Source organism: Porites lutea, chromosome 1 (assembly GCF_958299795.1).
Source record: "Porites lutea chromosome 1, jaPorLute2.1, whole genome shotgun sequence".
Classification (NCBI taxonomy): Eukaryota; Metazoa; Cnidaria; class Anthozoa; order Scleractinia; family Poritidae; genus Porites; species Porites lutea.
In genome coordinates this window covers 44565475-44578852 of record NC_133201.1, presented here as the reverse complement: position 1 = coordinate 44578852, position 13378 = coordinate 44565475, and the positions used below count along the sequence as shown (strand labels likewise).

General features: G+C 40.3%; 1 non-coding gene and 1 pseudogene across 1 annotated transcript; one reads left to right on the top strand and one right to left on the bottom strand.

Moving 5' to 3' along the window:
* The first annotated feature begins 5855 nt into the window (after positions 1 to 5855).
* Positions 5856 to 5928, top strand: Trnai-gau (transfer RNA isoleucine (anticodon GAU)). Its single transcript has one exon. It is a non-coding gene; the product is annotated as a tRNA-Ile (tRNA).
* A 4533-nt stretch (positions 5929 to 10461) lies between these two features.
* LOC140930464 (uncharacterized) lies at positions 10462 to 12196 on the bottom strand (annotated as a pseudogene).
* Between the last annotated feature and the right edge of the window lie 1182 nt (positions 12197 to 13378).

Here is a 13378-nt window from a genome sequence, read left to right as displayed (position 1 = left end):
TGGGCAAACCGAATGGCAGCCAAGCTGTAGAACACAATCGTGTCGATTTATAGCACAAAAAGGGTCTATACGTTTCACAAAACTGCCGCTTCCGTGCAACTCGGTACACGCTAATTCATATACCAACTGCAAAACAAAGCCCAAGAATTTTTCTTCCACTGCTTTATAATTTCTTGTTGTACCGAGTGGCACGAGACTTGCACTAAACGTAAAAGGAGAAAATTACCCACCTTTTTAGCATGTCCTCTCCTCGCATCCAGCGATCGCAACGCCGATCTCGGTTAAATGGATCGAGCCAGAGTGTTTGTCTGACAATTCAGGGATTATCTACTAGACAACGCATATCACTAAAAATTTCGACCAAAATAATTTTCGATCTCTCACAGTGGCAACAAAACCACAACACTATTAAACCTGACAAAAAAAGCTGCCATTTCTTCTTTTATGTTGACAACATTTCGCGGGGATTTTGCCTCTATGCGTAGACATTTTTCGTAAGTGAAAAACGTGGCTTCACAGAGTCTCTGAGGTTGCGCAGTATATATGACTTTGGTACCAGGAATTCACCCTCCCCACCCAAGGGCCTTAATGGCTGTCTGCTCATTCCCCTGAGCTCTGCAATTATCATGATAATTATTATCAGCCGTAGGCCTGATTGAGCTGATTCGGGTGAAAGTAAATAAGTTACTTTTCAGTTAAAGCCTCTGATCAGATGGGCACTGCTTTTTAGTGTTATGGTGGTGTCAAAAAATAACATCCGGTCCTACCCCACACTCTGGTGTTTGGGGATCTATATGCTGCCCAAGACAGTTGATATACTAGCTATTAATGAGACTCGTCTTGACAGCTCTATTCAAAATGGTGAGGTCAGTATCCCTGGATATACCCTTGAGAGGAAAGATAGAAATAGAAATGGGGGTGGTGTGGCCCTCTATATTAGGGACTCAATAAATTATAATCGTCTCCTTGACCTCCCGGATGATAACATGGAACTGATCAGTATCCAAGTGTCGAAACCGAAAGCAAAACCATTTATTGTGTGCACTTGGTATAGGCCTCCAAGGTCCACCACTGAATTGATGAACAGATTTGAAGATGTATTGCAAAAATTCGACTCATATCATATGGAGGTTGACATTATCGGTGACCTAAATTGTAATGTTGGTGCAACGTCACCAGACTGCAGCACACAAAAACTACTAGATATCTGTGATAGTTACCAGTATAGCCAATTAATTGATCAGCCAACACGTATAACACAACTCACATCATCTATTATTGATTTGTTTTTAACTAATCATCCGTGGAATTTTTCGGAGTCGAAGATATCGGAATCAGTGATCACTGTCTGGTGTATGCAATAAGGAAAGATTTGTATCCCCAAATCAAATCCAAAGACTGTAACGAGCAGATGCTTTAAAAATTTTATTCCAGACAGTTTTCGAACTGATTTATCTATGGTCCCGTGGCGTCTGATTGAACAGCAGCATAACCCTGACATTGCTTGGGATATATGACAACATATGTTCTTAGACATTGCTGATAACCATGCACCACTAAAGAAAAAGAGAGTGAAAGGAATCTCTTCCCTCTGGATTACTCCGAAGCTAAAAAGGCTAATGTTTCAAAGAGACAAACTCAAGAAATTAGCCTCAAGGTTCCCAACAGATGGCATTTGGACTTCTTACAAACAAATGAAGAATTAGGTAAATTATGAAATAAAGAATGCTAAAATGAACTATTACAATGCCTTCTTCAAAGATAATCGCAGAAACATAAAGAATACTTGGAAAGGAATTAATAGACTAATTGGAAATGAACCTAAACTTAATAAGATAACTCAGCTGGACACTGGGGATACTCTAAGTACTGACCCCATTGAAATCAGTAATATACTCAACATACATTTTCCAAAATAGGACCTTCCTTAGCCTCTGAAATTAAAGATACATCCAGTAATTTTACTGATTATATTACCCCCACAGAACACATTTTTAATTTTGCGAAAGTATCATGCCAGGAGGTCTTCAATTTAATTCAGAAAATACCGAGTAATAAAGCCAGTGGTCTTGATAACATCTCAGCACATCTCCCGAAAGAAGCGTCTCCCATAGTTACTCGCAGTTTAACTTTTATAATAAATCTTTCAATTACCACTGGAATATTTCCAAATGCTTGGAAACGAACTAGAGTTTCGCCAATATTTAAAGAGGGCCTCAGGACTGATCCTAACAACTGCAGACCTATCTCAGTTCTGCCTGTAGTAAGTAAATTAATTGAAAGAGTTGTTTTTAACCAATTATATGAATATTTAAATAACAATGAGTTGTTAACTGAATCACAATCTGGCTTCAGACCTATGTTTTCCACTGAAACAGCTTTACTTGAGGCTACGAATGAATGGCTATGGAATATTGACAACAATCTCTTAAATGGTGTGATATTCCTGGACTTGAAAAAAGCTTTTGATACCATGGATCATGCTATCCTACTGGGAAAGCTTAAACTCTATGGGGTCAGTTCTCAATCTCTTAACTGGTTCCGGTCCTATCTATCTGACCGAAAGCAACAAACATTTATTGATGGAGTTCAATCTGATTTCTGTAATATAACATGGGGTATTCCACAGGGGTCTATTTTAGGCCCTCTCTTATTTACTATTTATATTAATGATCTCCCTTCATGTAATTTGTTTTCAAAACCCAGAATGTATGTAGATGATACTACCCTTACCACATTTGCAGAAGACCCATGTGTGCTTGAACATAAAGTGAATTATGATATGAATTTAATTTAGTCATGGCTGTCAGCAAACAAATTAACTTTAAATGTTAAGAAGACTAAATACATGCTTATAGGGAGCCAATTTAAGTTATCCCAAATAAATAGTGACTTCACAGTCAGAGTCAATAATACACCCTTAGAAAGAGTAATTAAACATAAATCCCTTGGAGTTCAAATTGATGAATCTTTGAACTGGCGCCCACATATTAATACCATTTAAAAGAAAATATCCGCTGGTATTGCTATCTTTAAAGCGTGTAAGTTATTTTATACCATTCGATACTAGAGTGAATATGTACAACGCACTGATAATGCCATATTTTAATTACTGTAGTGCTGTATGGGGTAATATCAATAAGGGACTAGCAGACAAACTTCAAAAGCTGCAGAATAGGGCTGCTAGAATTCTCACCTTTTCTAACTATGACGTTCGCTCAAGTGTTTTGTTGGATGAGCTTGGCTGGGAAAGACTAGAATATGTAACACTTAAACAGTTGGCTGTGACAATGTATAAAATCCATAATAATCTTTCCCCGTCGTATCTGAGGCGGATCTTTACCAACACCTCAAATGTACATTCACACAATCTTAGAAATTCTGAGTTAAATTATTATGTCCCCAGACCCAGAACTGAGTCTGCAAAAGGGAGCCTACACTACAGAGGATCTGTTTTGTGGAACAAGATTCCCTCTAGAAAACTGCCTAGTTTAAATGTTTTTAAAACTTCAATTCATGGGAAAGATTATTTTAATACACCATGACCCATTGTAACTCTTATTATTGATAATGTAACGTTTTGTATTTTTAACATTATAGTCAATAGTTCCTTAGAGTATTTTAGTCTAGTTTTAAACACGATTCCTAGGAAGACCATGTAAAATGATACGATTTCGAGTATAAATAAAGATTGATGATGATGATGATGATAATGTAACCTTAATGTCCAGTTTGCAAGTCTTACAGAATAAGGCTGCTAAAATAATTTTAGACAGACCTCTTTATTCATTTACTACGCAGACGCTTACCACTCTTCATTAGAAAAAAGGCGTTTTCAGAGAAGATGTATCTATGTTTATAAGTGTTTAAATGGACTTGTTGAGCATGATATGAACTTCATAAGACTGCAAGAACAACATGATTATAACACTAGAACAAGCTGGAACTAAGCTAAATTTCAGAGTTCCAAGTGTCAAAAGGAATTGTGGAAAACAACTGATTGCATTTCGTGCTATCAAGTATTTTAACTCCGCGAGCTAGGCAATCAGACAATCCGTGCATCTAAATATTTTTAAACGTAATATTTTTAAATTTGTAATTTAAATGAATTTGAGGTAATATCTTGTACTTTTTAATAGTTTTGACATATTTTAGCTTTTTAACGTCTTCGTGAATTGTGTATTTTGTATTTTTTTGCAATTTTTGAGATCCTTTTTGAAAACCGTATTTTATGTGAAAAAGTTATCTCAATAAAGACTATCATCATTCGAAGCAAATTTTTCTTTCTTTTCATTGGCCAAGAGCCCACCACGTGACCTGCAAATAACTGCGTACAAATAATGGTGTGCTCATGCGCAATGCCGTCCAACTGTGTTTGGCTGCAAATAATATTCTGCACACGCGTAAAGGAAACCATGCTTTTCTCCTTCTTGAGATCGCTCTTGCGTGAAAATGGCAGATCCCCTCGCTTCCCGAGGATATTCATTAAAAAAAAAAAACTCGGTGATCGAATGATAAAACAATTATTGAACTCGGTTATCGCATAATATCGTGATTTGTCAGTGTCTCGCAGATCAATTATTTGGAAAAGCGCCCTGGGGACGAGGTTGTTTGCCTCAGCCTTTGGCTTCGGCAAATAATTGATGTGCTCGCCACAGACAAAACACGATATTTTGCTCAACCTCGTCCAATAATTGTTAATTATTATTACTCAGCGTAAGGTCATTATCTGGGCTATCTGACCGTGCCGATCAGGACGGCAAGCCGAGCATAGCCTCCCACAAATTTTTGACGCCTGCATGCAGCCACGTTTTAAAGAATTCAGCCAGATATACTCCAACGCACTGCCTGCATACCACAGCACATATTTCAACTACTGGATAGCCGGATTCCTGCCATGTTAGCCCTTCTTATTATGCATGGTTCAATTTTGCTCTTAACCATGCACCCCTTGGCACGCCTCCGGGAATTGCAATTTTTTTCTTCTTTGGAGGTCTATTCCCCATCCACGGGCACGCAGAAGGAGGCAATTCCCCACCCCCGAGCTCCCGATCGACCTCCTATATGTTTTTTGCAAACATCTTCTTGATCCGTACAAAAGCAAAACGACACGTTTTCACTACTTTTATGAACGTTTTCCTGGTTTTATTGACAGTACGGTAATGGATGTCATAATGTAGTTAAAACATGAACAATAAATTTGAAAACGAAAACGAAGAAGAAAAACTCTTTAAAAAGAGCTTCCTTGATAAAACTAGCCTGCGTAGCAGGCGCTTGGAAGTAGTGGGCGAAAGAGAGAACGGGCGCGCGCGAGAAAGTGTCTCCTTCTCGCGCGCCCGTTTTTTCTTGTGCCCACTACTTCCAAGCGTCTCCTACGCAGGCTATGATAGAACACTTCATAAGAACACTGGACCGAATACGCACATTCATTTCAAATTTTAAAACATACATTTAAATACAGACTTTAATTTTGATAAGATATTCCTCCCAAACCACTCTCCAACAAATTTCTGCTAAAAAGTACGTAATCTTGAGGGCCGCAGTCATCGTGTAAACCGCGCGAGAAATAACACATACTTCGCAAAATCAAAGAGGAGATATTTTTTATTTGTCCCACCCCCCTTCACCAGGGACAGAACCGCTTCAAAAAATTCCCCACCCCCGGGCCCGAAGTGCTGGACTTGTCCCAGGGGTTGCCTTGGGGTGGGGGATGGTAACAAGTAAAACCATGCATTAGGGCTTCGTCACGCGTTCCTTCCCCAGTTCAAAAAATGAATTATTTCATATATAATTCACATCATTTCACTCCTCACGGGAGACATGAACTCAATAAATTGACCTCGCTCCCAATGTGTGGCTTCATAGCTCAGTTGGTAGAGCAACGCACCGATAACGCGGAGGTCACGGGTTCGAACCCCGTTGAAGCCCTGATTTTTTCAGGCTTCTTCTTTCCAATTGCTTAAATTGGAAAATTTACTGCGATGATCATTCTTCACTTTCATCTACAACCGCAGTTCAAAAAATGAATTATTTCATATATACTTCACATCAAGCTTTTTGAGGTTATTAAGAACTATCTACTACAATCGCACACATACGCAGCTGATACTCAGCTGTATCTATCATTCAATGCTGACGCGGCTTGTTCGCAAAACGATGCAGTTGAGGCAATGGAGCAATGCGTACAGGCAAAAGAGGTAAAGGGGACAGAGAAGGCATCCCCCTTACACACCCTATTCTACAGGTAATTCGTCTCGAGTTATTTTTAAGACCACAGATCCCAAGGGGGATTAGACAACGGCCAATCACGTAGCGCGAATGTGTTCCGCGTGGATGACCCACGCTCAGAGCCACGAGTCCTTCAAGAATTGACGCAGAACAAAATGGCGGAAGACGCGGAGAGCGATATTGCTATTCGTTTTGTCGACGAAAACGACTACAGAGAGATTTCTGCTAAAGCTGTGTCAGCGAAACGGAAATTAATAAAGAGTCGCCCTTCCTCTCTTGTATAGAGCTAACAGTACAGCAGGAAAATCCTTAACACACTGAATATTTTCTCAGGAACATTTATAATTTGCAGTTTGAAGAGAGCAATTTCTGGTTTGATATTTATTCTTTTATTATTCAACAACAATAACACTTGGCGTCCTACTTGCTTTATTGTACAAACGACCGACTTCAATAGGCAGGCGAAATTTCTCATTTTATTAAAGCGCTGAGGTTGCGATAACTTCGAGTTAAACTGATTTCACGGGTTGTCAAAGAGTCTAGCGATTCCTTTTTCCCAGGTGAGCCCCGACTCATTTCGCGTCAATATTCAGGAATGCTCTCGATCTCTTTACGCTTTCATTGCCTTTCGCCCGACATGTTTTGCACGGCGTTCAGTCATGCGAAACCACGCAGCGCGCGAGGTAACTTTATGCCGATTCTAAAAATAACTCGAGACGAATTACCTATGGAATAGGGTGTGTATGAGGGATGCCTTCTCTGTCCCCTTTATCCTCTCTTGATACAGGCTATACGATCGTGCATGATCAAGGATAAACTACGCCTGAATGATAATAAGACGGAGTTCATGATTATAGGCACCAGAAAGCAACTGGTAAAGTGAACATTGATGGTCTTAGTGTGGGTGAGAGCATTATAGCTCCCGTCACTTCAGTTAGGAACTTGGGATCATGGTTTGACCAGACCCCGAGTATGATACCACACATTAATAAGATATGTAAAGCTGTGTCTTTTCATATTTACAATATAAAATGGATCAGAAAGTACCTCAACAATGATGCCATGCAAACGCTTGTTCACTCCATTGTTATAGGCCGCTTAGATTACTGTAATAGTCTTCTTTATAAAGTTCCCGCGGTGCAGACGAGTAAGTTACGACGCATTCAAAATAGTGCTGCCCTGCTCGTATGCTCAACTCCGAGGTTTAATCATATTACACCCGTCTTATTTTCTTTTCATTGGCTACCCGTTGCCTAGTATCGAGTTTAAAATCTTAGTTTTAACGTTTAAAGCAATATATCAACTTGAGCCGTCCTATATCTGCAATCTAGTTCGATTAAAGGAGAAATATAAATACCAGCTTCGATTTTCTGAAGAACTACTATTGCAGTTGCTCATGGGAAAAACAAAGAAAACTCTGGGTGACAGATCATTCCAAATAGCTGCCCCTGCAGTATGGAACAGTCTGCCTGCAAGTGTCAGAGACATCGATAACTTTTTGGTTTTTAAACGAACAATAAAGACTTACTTACTGAGGAAGGTTTTTGTCTGTTATAGTTAGATTGATAAAGTTTAGATTTTAAATTTTAGGTATTCTTAAGTATACTTTATTGTAATTATAACAGGTAGTTATAGTTGTATTGAGGCGCATTTGATCATATTCAGATGTTAACTTGCGCCTAATTAGAAATAAATTAATATTATTATTATTGTTGTTGTTATTAGTATATTTGCTTAGGATAAACCGCGCTCCTAAGTGAGTTGGTTAAATGAATTGGTGACCGTAAAAGAGAATATAAAGATGGAATTTATAGCGTTAGCCCTTGGTCAAAGTAAATCCGTCAGCTTTAGAATCTCCTTACAGTGGCCAATTCACGCAATCAACTCGGATAATAAAAAAAAATTATCCCACCACTTTGCGGATAAAGTGGTTTGCAATGTTCAAGACGGAATACTTAAAAGTGATGAACCCTTCGATTAAGCTCATAAATTCTTCAGTAGTGGTTAATTGTTACAATAACCTCACTTTCTCTCTTCATGGTTTAAATTTGCAAATTACATTCCTATCTTCGGGACCGGCGAGCATTTGTCAAATTTGAAAAGGAACAACAGAATGCAAAATTTGTCGTGGTATGTCTTCATAACACATTGTGAACTTTCTCATAACATTTGTTGCTTTTTTTTAAAAAAGAGATCATTTTAATTTTCGTGATGACGTCGATGACGTGTTCGAGTTGGTTTGCCGTTAATTTATTGAATAATCTTCAGGCTATAGTCAGTAAGTCAGTCAGTGACTCCATGATCAGTGAGTGAATGAGTGAGTGAGTGAGTGAGTCAGTCAGTCAGTCCGCAGTCAATCAGTCGATTAGTCGATCCGCCAGCCAGTCAGTCAGTTAATCAGTCAGTCACTCCTCAGTCAGTCAGTCGTTGAGTCAGTCACGCACTAAGTCAGTCAGTCAGTTAGCCAGTCAATCAGTCAGTCAGTCAGTTATTTAAGCAGACATCAGACGATCAGGCGGTCAATCTAGCAGTTAGTCAATCAGACAATTAGTGAGTCAGTCAACCATTAAAGCAATTAGTCCTTTAGTCAGTCATATTAGTACTGTAGCCATATGCAACGACCTTTATGAATCCTATGAACGGAGTGGAAACATGAAGTGACGAATGGGAGAACAAAGTCTTCAATGAGAGCTTCTTGGGGAGGGACTTCTTACAAAACCGCAGTGTACCTTGCGGAAAGGTTGGACACAGGATTGGTCTGAACGGTTATAACGAAAAATTCTAAAGATTTGAAGACGTCATTTATTTACTCTTCAAGTCTAAATTTTCAAACTCAGTTCCAGTCAACTCAGTAACTAAGTCATGCAACTCTCTCTCTACGATCCCAGCTCTATCGAAAAAAAAACCCCTCTTTTTTACAACCACGTTGTAAATAGCCGTCTGGTATCTGAATTAAATCCTTTTTAAAAAACGTCTCATCGAGGACGAGTGCTCGAGCTCCTTCAATCAGTTTTCGCTCTTTGCAAAGATTTTCTCAAGTCAACTGACCACCTCTCTCAAAGAAACACTTTTTCTGCTCCAACGATCATATCTTAAAAAAGAGTTGACTGCAATTCGACACCGAACTTATTGCATATAGTAACATTTGATTATCTCAAGAACGGAGTTCAGATGATGGATAATGTAGGGAGCTGTTCTGGGACTTAAACCTTAAACGAACTACACGACTGCCGGTATGCCGGTTTGCAACCAACTACCCCCGCCTCAAATTCAACTGTTAACGTTGCTGAAACACATTCTCAAGAAATTCAAGAAAAGGAAAGAAACAAAGGCTTCAAACAATCCAGTTACAGCTGAGCACAACAGCATATAGGTGACGCGTACTCAGTGGACCTCATCGCCTGAAGAACACTGGGAGTATGCAGTTAAAACGTCGCGATCCACATCCCAAGTGACCACATTGTAAGACAAGCGATTACATTTCTCTTTTAAACAAACGCATAAAGCCATGATGATCATGCCATCCTACGTTTGCATGATAAAGACTGGGTTATTTTCTGATTCAAACTCGAACAAAAATTCCATGCAAATGAAAAAAATGTCACCTTGGCGATTCAGTGCATACAAATACGGTAAAATCTTGAAGGAAAAGCATGTTTTTTTCTGTGATACTCATCCTGGTATGTCTTTTTTGTGTGCGAGAGTAAATGGAAAACCAAACATATACGTCGAAATCCTTTCTCCGTCTACTAAAACTGTTGGATCTTTCTTGTTAATGCTTTGTTTAAAAATTGTTTAAGCTTGATCTCTTACGGTCAGCGGAGCTTAACTTTCTCCATAGAAGGGGTCCAAAAAAACGCAACGAGTGTTCACCGTAGTGTACTGTCCTCATTCATCGAATCATTTCAAGTCTTAATGACCTCAAAAAAGCAAAAATCAGGGAACCGTTTGCATCTTTCGTTTGAAACAATTCATTCCGTAGCAAAGAGTTACACGTCTGGTAGTTGCGAACTTTGACGTTTATGATAAAACTAGGAAAGACGATGAAACTCTACTTTTTTCTACTGAACAAATAATACACATATAATAATACGCAAATTCTATTTATTCTTACGGTGATCAATGAATTTGCCAATCAAGAAACCCGAATAATTCAATGATTTGTTTCGTCTCCAGTACATGTTACTCATAAGACTTCTGATTTCTACTGGTTCCAGAACATTGCGCGGTTAATCAGTAATCAGTTTTCTTCTCCATTACCATTTGTTTCAAGCCTTCATAGTCGACTCTCTTGTACCCATCGTCACCCTTAACCACGGTCAACGGGTACAGTTCCTCCACTTCCTGAGCGATAACTCCATGCCCTGTTCTACTCATGCCAAGGTCTACGGCATCTTCGGACCATACCCAGTTGTAGCTACGAACACCAATCTGCTCGAAATCTGAATGCGGCACGACTGTGATGTTTTCTTTCAGTCGAGAGTCGCTCAAAATTCCCAACAAGAGCGCGTCCCCAAAAATAGCTTTTGCTATGTAGCTTTCCTCTTTCTCATCAGCTTCTTCCAAGCTTCTTCTCTCTTCTTCTGCCCTACGCAATTTTTCTTCTTGGATTCTTCGTTGTTCCTCTGCTTTCGCTCTTGTCCTTCTCTCTTCCTCTAATCTCTTTCCTTTCTCACGAGCTTCTCTACCGCGCTGGTCCTCCCTTTCCCTTTCCATTTTCTCCTCTACTTCTTTTCTCCTTCGTTCCTCATCAAGGCGTCTCTCTCTTTCTGCCATTTCTTCTTTTTGGGCTATAACTTCATCCAGTTTATCTGTGATTTTCGTTCTTTCCGTTCCGTTCATGCGACTCAAATCATTTCTCAGAAAAGGTTCAATCATGTTTTGGTAAGAACGGTCGCACAATTCCGTTTCGTGGGCGGTATATGCATTTGAAAATCCACTCCATGAATTTTGATTGAGAACAATCTCAAGCCATTTAGCGAAAGAAGCAATCATTGCTCCGTCCATGTTTGCTCCATGAATTGTCTTTTTTAAAGGAAAACGTCTTAAATCAGAGGCTAGAGAGGATACGACATTTGCGTAATCATCACTCGGAAATTTTTCTAAGTTACGCAATCGTTTCGAGTCCACGAAGGGAATGTCTCGAACCTTAATGTTAATTCGAGGAAAGTGCCATGCAATTGTTTCTCCGCAATTTCCATCTTGAACTTGACTCTGCAAAGTTTTACCTGGGGATGGTGCAAGTGCATTTCTTATGATCACCAGTAGTTGTGAAAACGCCTTGATGGTCTCTGCATCATCTCTCCAAATCTGTTCGCTCAAGCGTGAAAGACTACATTATGATTTTGTACTCCTTCCCTGGCAAAGAGAGCCAAACCGGAAGACATCATCATGGTGAAGATGCTGAGCAAATCTGTGTTTTTGTTGTCGCCTAAGTTAGTTCCCTCCGCGTCGAGTAAAATCGTGCTTCCTTCCCACTTTCCCTACAAATTCAGTCTAGACAAACTGTTTGGCACAGAGAGAGGGTTTATTGAAATTAAACAACTACCACCCCCGAAACGCAGCCAGGGGTGGCTGCCCAATGAGAACAATAACCTCTCCGCCGCCAAAAACCGGCCAAACAATTGGTCTACGTGGAAGAGAAAGAGCTAAGGGAGAGAACCATCCCCTTGGCAACCCGAAGCTTGAGGGCCATAGAAAGGTCTAAATAACACTTATAAGCATCCGAACGCCAGTCACCAAATATTTGAATAAACTCCCCAGGGAGTCCAGCCGAGAAAGCGCACGAGGTGCCCCCTCGACGAAAAGAATGACCACGAAAAAGGTGAGACTGAACCACCTTGGCAGCCCCTAAACGAGCAAGTAAAACCGAAACAAACTGGCGTTTGAGAATGGGTTTAACAATCCCTGAACGAGAAGGATATACAAACAGTGGTGATCGACTAGTAGCAGGAACTAGCTCACACATGGGATAAAATAGCCGGACAGGGCAAAGGGGTGAATTAGGGATACTAAGAAGTGGTAGTTCTAAGACACGGTTCCCAAATTGATTAGTTTTGGACCACGAGAACTTAACACACAACCCATAATGAGAAGGTTCGATGTCCCCCCGACGAAGGCAATGATAATCACCAATATGACACCAAGAGTCTGGAACCAAATTAGAAATCCGTGCGAAAAGGAAAAAGGCAAACACAAATGCGCAAGAAAAGGTGACATCGATAGGGTCGAGATGAGAACCAAAGCTGACTAGAACCGGCTTAACAAAGGGGGTGTAATTGGGGGGGGGGGGGGGGTGGAGGGCACGGAGTGGATAATGTTGAGCTAGCCTGTCAATGCCCCGCAAGGTGACCTGAATTTCATGCGTGCTGAGATCCGGAAAGGGATACCCTAAAGGAACATGAAGAAACTTAACCCCACTGAGATAATTACGAATGGAAGGGGGAGTCATGGAACGGCTTAAAAATTGACAATATAAGCTAATAGTCCGAATAGAAGCGGGTAAAAAGACTAAATCAATATGTGAACAAAAGTACAAATATGATCGCCATTGAGTGCGATGGTTCTTTTGAGTTCCTGCGGCATAGGCAGCCTTGCGTGTTTTCTTGAGATCCCGAGATAGCTTGGACAAAACCAGGTCTGTAGAAAGGAAATTAGATATCATCAGACAAGGAAAATATGGAAGGATGCACAACAATTTCTTGCAAATTCACAGTTCCAGGTGCGGCGAGAAAGTGAGTTTTAAAAGATGAATGCACATGCCAACGAGACAATAAATCAGCCAGACGATTCGCAGAACTAGACAAAGGAGCCGCGCGTAACTCAAATTCGTGTGAGGCGGCCTCAAACCAAATAGCACGCAAACAAACGGCCAACAGAGAGTCTTGCACACGACCAGAAGTAGGAGAGCTAACCAACGCTTCGTTATCACACTGGACGATAATACGCATGCCCTGTCAAGACGAACCCCACGAACGGCAGGCAGCGAGGATAGCCACGGCCTCCATCGCAGACGGAAATTCGCAGTGAAAAAATTGCGAAGATGTCAGTCCCCCACAGCCAGTTAAGCAAGCATCCGTACTAAAAATGCCATCAGTAGTCGACCAAAGGAACAAAGGAATAACTGACACACCATTGTAAGTCCGGAAAA